General features: G+C 51.1%; 1 long non-coding RNA gene across 1 annotated transcript in view; it reads left to right on the plus strand.

Annotated features, from left to right (window-relative positions):
- The window catches only part of LOC144335610 (uncharacterized), a 29,271-nt gene extending 25,730 nt beyond the window's left edge, over nt 1–3,541 (plus strand). Inside the window, exons 6-7 of the long non-coding RNA XR_013406560.1 lie at nt 1,652–1,814; nt 2,213–3,541. This is a non-coding gene — a long non-coding RNA (uncharacterized LOC144335610). The remainder of the gene's footprint in view (nt 1–1,651; nt 1,815–2,212) is intronic.
- The last annotated feature ends 2,459 nt before the right edge of the window (nt 3,542–6,000 follow it).

The raw sequence follows: 6,000 nt of genomic DNA on the forward strand, positions 1-6,000 counted from the left end.
GTCTGATCTGTCTGCCTAAAGCCCTGCAGTCAACAGCCACATTGTTCCCCAAATCCACTTTGCTTAAGCCGCCCCTTAGCTGGAGCTGTCCTCTCCTCTCCCCACCCCCCATCCTGGCCGCCTGCAAACTGCCACCAGCCCCGGCTCAAAGTACCCCTCTGCTTAGACCCTTTCCTGGGTTCCTCTCAGGATCTAAAGTGGCTTATTTATGTGGAGTTAGCCTCCCCGATAAGGAAGGGGGTCTCAGGCCTGCACACCCCCAGCATGCCTGGCGCACCTTCCACAGCCCTCTGTGGAGTGAAAGTTGAAGAAAGAAAGGGTGCCGCCCGCCGCTCCTGGGACTATTGGCAGGCTCGCTGACTCATGGAGACTGAGGTGGCAGAAGTCTGCAGAAGGAGGAGATGTAGTGATGTGAGAAAGACCCTCGGTGGGATGGTGGCAGATGCAACCTAAGGTGCCCCAGTGAGTGATGCTCTTGCAGAATCCTCTCCCCCAGGCGCAGGCAGGATCCGCAACCTGCTTTCAGTCAACAGAACACAGCAAAGGTGAAGGGGCTTTGCAGATGTAATTAAGGTCCCAAATTGGTTGATTTTGATTGATCAAAAGGGAGATTATCTTGGGTGGGCCTGATGTAATCAAGTGAAAGCTCTTAAAAGAGGGACTGAGGCCCTCCCTGAGGTCAGAGAGAGCCTCCTGCTGGCCTTGAAGACATGTCCTGTCCTGCACTGAGAGGGCCTGGGTGAGGGCCAGTGGCAGGGGCTATGGGTGGCCTCTGGAGCTGAGAGCAGCTGCTGGCTGCCAGTTGGAAAACCAGAACCTCAGCCCCAGGGCCACAGGAACTGAAGGCTGCCAATAACCATGTGACCTTGGAAGAGGCCCGTGAAGAAAGGTAGCCCAGCCGACACCTGGACTGTGAGACCCTGGGCAGAGAACCTGCACCCAGGCTCCTGGCCCGTGAAACCTGTGAGGTGGTAAATGTGTGTTGTTTTAAGCTGCTGAATGTGTGGTAACAGAGACAGCAGCAGGTACAGGTGGATTTAGAACAACCAGCCTCAGAGGCGATGGGGGGAAGAGTCACGGCACGTGAGAGCCCTGGAGAACAGGAGGATGACTTCAGGCCTTCACACTCCCACCTGCCCCGGGTTTACCCAGCCCCACTTCCACTCAGCTCACCACCTCATCTCGCCTGGAGTATTGTGAGAGGCACAAGGTTTGGGGGTCTCAGTCTCTGGGTCTCCTTGAATTCTGACCAAAGTTGGGATAACGCTAATCCTATCCCAAACACATGCCCAACCCTAACTCCAACTGTAAGGCCCAAATTACCATAGAGGCAGGTGAAACACGGATTCCCACTGTCGCCACCTCTCTCCAGAGCCCCGGCGTCTGCCCGTGGCCAGACAGCCCCGAGCAGACAGCTGCCGCCCCTCGGCTCTTCTCCTGTTGTTGTGACCAGGCAGGCCGCGGTGAAGAGTTCACAGCCTCCATGGCGGCAGCAGCTGGGGCTCCAGATGTGAGGGAGCCCAAGCCTAGGGATGGTGTTACACCCAAGTGGCTGTTCTGCTTTCCCGGAGGGGTGGGGGTGTCTGGGAATGGGGAATCTGGGGAGTGGGCTATTTTTCTACTCTACCCTCACCCCCAGTTCTGCTCCTAGGCCCCCTCCTGGGTGTGGATAATTTGGAATCAGTTAAAAGGGGGTCTTGATGAGTGGATCTGGGTCCTCAAACTGCCACCTCCTTTGGATCGTTCCTGACCCTGAAGAGAACCTGACCCAGATGTACCAAGACCTTGCCGGAAGCCTCTAGCCAGAGCAGCTGGTGAGAGGAGCCTGACCCCCTCTCCAACCCCTCCCTTTTGTCCATAGTGAATACACCAGGATTTGGTTTCTCCACTGACCCCCCCACCCCACTAGCCTCTGGCCCAGGGCTCCCATCCATCCTGTCTCCCCCGGGGGCCTCTCCAGGATGCAGACAAAGACAGCATCTCAGGTTCCCTTGTCTGGGCGCTGGCCCTTTGATCTGCCCCCCTCCTCTTTCCCCGGGGGGTCCTGGGATGCCCTGGGGAAGCTCCATCCAGGGACAGGCACCCAGAGATAAGATCTGGGATGGGAAGGAGCCCAGAGCACAGGGGACTTTAAAGGTGTGCCGACAGACCCCCCCTTCACCAAGCTTGCGTCTGCCTCCCTTCCCCCACCTGCTTGTTGTTCTCTCCCCAGGCCCTGGACTCCCACTGGGACCCTGATTGGGACTCTCAGAGCATTGAGACTATTGGCCATCCATTTTCCCAGCAGCTCTTTGGGGGAAAGATGCCCATTGCATGAAATGAAGCCTCTCAAAGAGGAGCCCCAGGTTACCTGTTGCAACAGATGCGTCTGGGAGCTCCAAGGCCCAGCCCCAGCCCATACCCAGTGAGTCCGAATCTCCAGGAGGGGCCCAGGCATCTGCACATCCAGCAAGTTCCCAGCTTCACACTGTAGGGCCCCACCTCTCTCCACCCCCAGGATCTTCAAGGGCACAGCAAAGTGTCCACCACGAACTGCCTTCACCCCAGCCCTTGGGACCATGTGGGGACTGGGTGGGAACTCTGGGCTCCTGCGAGACTGCCAAGGCTGAGCCCTTCACACTGCAGGGGCCTCGATCAGCCTCCTGGAGGGAAGCGACGCTCTGGGGCCAGGAAAACCCAATTCCATCCTCCTTTTCTGTTCCACCTGGGGCTGTGAGCCTCGGGCAGGGCCCCTCTGTCTGGGTCCCGTGTAAACTCCTCTTTGCCTGCTTTACCTTTCTGGCCAGGTTATCAGAATGGGCAGGGTTGTAAATGGTTCAGAGTTTGAGCTCTGGGGTCAGGCAGAGCTGGGTTCAGTCCTGGCATTTCCCTGCACCAGCCTGTGCCCTGGGGTGACTCCCTGGGCTCCCTTGGCCTCTTCTCAGCTCCTCACCGAGTCCCACCCCTCTGTCATCTCCTTTTCTCCCCTCCAGCTCTGGGACTATCTCTCCCCCGAGTTCACTTTCTTCTTTTTTATTTCCTACTCCTATGTCCCCAAACACAACCTGCCCTACAGTTCCTCACCTCCAGGCCCTGCACGGGCCCTCTGCTCTGTCTGGCATGCTCCTGCCCTCCTGCATCCTGGCAGTCCAAACTTTAAGTGAGACCTGCATGGAGCAGGGAGACCGGCCAGAAGTCTTAATTAACTTCAAAATGTAAGGCTGGAACACAAGGATATGATTTGGCTCTGTGTCCCCACCCAAATCTGATGTCAAATTGTAATTCCCAATGTTGAGAGAGGGACCTGGTGGGAGGTGATTGGATCGTGGGGACAGAATTCCCCCCTTGGTGTTCTCGCGATAGTGAGTGAGTTCTCATGAGATCTGGTTGCTTAAAAGTGTGTAGCACCTCCCCCTTTGCTCTCTCTCTCCTGCTGCCATGTGAAGATGTGGTTGCGTCCCCTCACCTACCACCATGGTTATGTTTCCTGAGGCCTCTCCCAGCCATGCTTCCTGTGTAGCCTGTGGAACTGTGAGTCAATTAAACCTGTTTTCTTCATAAATAATTACCCAGCCTCAGGTAGTTCTTTATGGTAGCGTGAGAACAGACTAACACAGAGAGTTTTAAATTCTTTAGTTGTAGGCCTTTGCCCAGGATGGAGTAGCAGGGACTGTATTTCCTTCCCCTTCAAAACTTTCAGGCAGCTGGAGAGGATATATGGAACGTCGGTTTCTAGGTACCGGACATCAGGCAATGAAGGACAGAAATTCTCGAGAGACAGAAAACAAGTGAGCTGAGCCCTAAAATTTCCCCAGCTTACTGCCTAGAGAGCTATCAGGCTGTGGCACAGGGAGAAAGAACTGAGGCAGAGCCTGGGGGACTTTCAGGAAGGAAGAGATGGAGTTGAGAGTCCAGGGAGAGACCAAGGGGACTAGAGTCAGCAGGACACGGTGCTGGAGAGGAGACATCTGCTCAGGGGGCAAATCCCAGATCTGCAGAAAGGGCTGCCTTGAGTATCAGGCAGAGTACTAATCAGTGCATGTGTGTGAGGTAAAGACAGATAAACAGATCAATGGAACAGAGTAGAGAATCCAGAAATAGACCCACATGTACATAGGCAACTAATTTGTGACAAAGGTGCAAAGGCAATTCAGTGGAGAAAGGATAGTCTTTTCAACAAATAGTGCCGGAACAATTGGATATCCACATGTGAAAAACCTGATCCCACCAGGTGCGATGAGTTACGCCTGTAATCCCAGCACTTTGGGAGGCCGAGGCGGGCAGATCACCTGAGGTCAGGAGTTTCAGACTAGCCTGGCCAACGTGGTGAAACCCCATCTCTACTAAAAATATAAAAATTAGTCAGGCATGGTGGCACATGCCTGTAATCCCAGCTACTCGGTAGGCTGAGGCAGGAGAATAGCTTGAACCCAGGAGGCGGAGGTTGCAGTGAGCCAAGATCATGCCATTGCACTCCAACCTGGGCAACAAGAGTGAAACTCTATCTCAAAAAAAAAAAAAAAAAAAAAAAATTAGCCGGGCGTGGTGGCACATGCCTGTACTCCCAGGTCCTTGGGAGGCTGAGGCAGGGAGAATCGCCTGAACTCAGGAGGCGGAGGTTGCAGTGAGTCAAGATCATGCCACTGCACTGCAGCCTGGTGACAGGGTGAGACTGTATCTCAAAAAAACAAAACAAAACAAAACAAAACCTGATCCGTGTATCTCACCACATACCAAAATTAACTCAAAATTTGTCATAGGTCAAATGTAAAATTTAAAATTATAAAACTTCCAGAAGAAAACCTAAGAGGAAATATATTTGACCTTGGGCTAGGCAAAGGTTTCTTAAATATCACACCAAAAACAGGGATTCATAAAAGAACAAGTTGATAAATTGGACTTCATCAAAATAAAAATCTTTTCAAAAGACACTGTTAAGAAAATGAAGAGAAGCCACAGACAGCAAAAAATTTTGCAAAACACATTTCTGAAAAAGGACTTGTATCCAAAATATACAAATAACTCTTAAAACTCCACAATATAAAAACATACAAACCCATTTTAAAAATCAGCAAAAAATCTGAACAGACATCTCCTCGAAGAAGATACACAGATGGCAAATAAACATTTGATGTTCCACATCATATTTCATCAGGGAATTGAAAATTAAAACAAAAGCAAAAACAAAAAATGTGATATCACTACACACCTATCAGAATAGCTACAATTTAAAATACTAACAATATCAATTGCTGACAAGGATATGAGGCAATAGGGACTCTCATTCATTGTTAGTGGGAACGCAAAATGGTACAGCCACACTGGAAGGCAGTTTGGAAGTTTCACATAAAGCTAAATCGGCGATCCAACCATCCCACTCCTAAGCATTTACCCAACTGATTTGGAAACTATGTCTACACAAACACCTGCATGCAACTGTTTTCAGCAGCTTGATTTATAATTGCCAAAACCTGGAAGCAACCAAGATGGTCAACAGGTAAATGGATAAACAAACTGTGAACATCTATCCAGTGGAATATTATTCAGTGATAAAATATATGGATGCCTGGGCACGGTGACTCACACCTGTAATCCCAGCACTTTAGGAAGCCGAGGCAGGCGGATCACGAGGTCAGGAGTTCGAGACCAGCCTGGCCAACATTAGCAGGGCATAGTGAGGCACCTGTGATCCCAGCTACTCGGGAAGCTGAGGCAGGAGAATTGCTTGAACCCGGGGGGTGGAGGTTGCAGTGAGCTGAGATTGTGCCACTGCATTCCAGCCTGGGGGACAGAGCAAGACGCCATCTCAAAAAAAAAAAAAAAAAAAAAAGATATGGATGAATCTTGGAGCCTATTTCTAAGTGAAAGAAGCCAGCCTGAAAAGGCTACCAATTGTATAATTCCAATTACATGGTTCTATAAAGGCAAAACTCTAGTGATGGTAAAAAGATGAGTGGTTAAAAGGAGTTTGTGGGGTAGGGAGGAAGGATTGAATAGATGAAGCAGATGAAGCACATGGAT

Source organism: Macaca mulatta, chromosome 16, assembly GCF_049350105.2.
Source record: "Macaca mulatta isolate MMU2019108-1 chromosome 16, T2T-MMU8v2.0, whole genome shotgun sequence".
In the NCBI taxonomy this organism is placed as follows: domain Eukaryota; kingdom Metazoa; phylum Chordata; class Mammalia; order Primates; family Cercopithecidae; genus Macaca; species Macaca mulatta.